Source organism: Carlito syrichta, unplaced genomic scaffold (assembly GCF_000164805.1).
Source record: "Carlito syrichta isolate Samal-C Ts95f unplaced genomic scaffold, Tarsius_syrichta-2.0.1 Scaffold308864, whole genome shotgun sequence".
NCBI classification, from domain to species: domain Eukaryota; kingdom Metazoa; phylum Chordata; class Mammalia; order Primates; family Tarsiidae; genus Carlito; species Carlito syrichta.
This window is the reverse complement of record NW_007252960.1, coordinates 362513-364091: the sequence shown is the minus strand read 5'-3', so window position 1 is coordinate 364091 and position 1579 is coordinate 362513.

Here is a 1579-nt window from a genome sequence, read left to right as displayed (position 1 = left end):
GCAGAGGTGGAAGGATCGCCAGAGCCCAGCAGGTCGAGGCTGCAGTGGCCGGGGGCGGCCACTGCACTCCAGTCTGAGTAACAGAGTAAGACTCCAACTCAAAAAAAAAGAAACTCTCCTTTCTCCACCGATTTTTTTTTTTTACATCTACAAAAATGAATTGGCAGCCAGGCGCAGTGGCTCAACCTGTAATCCCAGCACTTTGGGAGGTGACTAGAGGATCGTCTGAGTCCAGGGGTTTGAGATCAACCTAGGCACCTTGGCAAGACCTTGTCCCTACAACAAATTAAAAAATTAGCTGAGTGTGATGGTGCACACCTGTGTTTCCAGCTACTTGGAAAGCTGAGGTGGAAGGATCACCTGAGCCCAGTAGGTTGAGACTGGTGACAGAGTGAGAATCCAACTCAAAAAAAAAAAAAAAGGAATTGGCTATATTTATGTGGGTTTATTTCTGGCTCTCTATTTTGTTCCCTGAATATATGCATCTGTTTCTTCACTAATACCCCATTTCTTAATTATTGTAGAGTTATAGGACGCTTTACAATTAAATACTATGATTCCTCCAACTTAATTATTTTTCAAAGTTTTTTTATTCTTTTTTTTTTTTTGCTTTTCCTTATACATTTTAGAATCAACCTGTTTGTATCTATAAGGAACCCTACTAGGATGTTGACTGGAATCACATTACATCTATAGGTCAATTTAGAAAATTAAGATGAGGCTGGGCGTGGTGGCTCACGCCTATAATCCCAGCACTTTGAGAGGCCAACGTGAGAAGATTGCCTGAGCCCATGGGTTCAAGACCAGCCTGGGCAACTTGGTGAGCCCTCATCTCTACAATAAATCAAAAAATTAACCAGGTGTGTGCCTTTAGTTCCAGGTACTTGGAAGGCTGAGGTAGAAGGATAGCCTTAGCCCAGCAGATCGAGGCTGTGGTGGCTGTGAGCGTGCTCCTGCACTCCAGCCTGGGAGACACAATGAGACTCTAACTCAAAAAAAAGAAAAATACAATGGATTTTTGTGTGTTCACCTTTCTTCCCATGCTAACCTCACTTAATTAGTTCTAGGTGTCTTATGCAGTTTCCTTGGGATTGTCTTAGGGAGACAACATGTCATCTGTGAATATGAGCAGTTTTACTTCTTCCTTTCTAATTTATATACCTTTTATTTATTTTCTTGCCATTCTTTTACTTTTAAGCTACTACATGACTATGGCATTCTTTTTTTTTTTTTTGAGGTGGAGTCTCACTCTGTTGCCCGAACTGGAGTGCAGTGGCCGCTCCTGGCCACAGCAGCCTCAACCTGCTGGGCTCCGGTGATCCTTCTGCTGCAGCCTTCTGAGTAGCTGGAATTACAGGCATGCACTACCATGCCCAACTGATTTTTTGATTTATTGTAGCAATGAGTTCTCGCCAAGTTGCCCAGGTGGGTCTCAAAACCGCAGGCTCAGGCAATCCACTCACCTCAGCCTCCCAAAGCACGGGATTACAGGCTGAGCCATGGAGCCTGGCTGACTATGGCATTCTTTTTTTTTTTTTTTTTTTTTTTAAGTTGGAATCTCACTCTGTCATCTAAACTG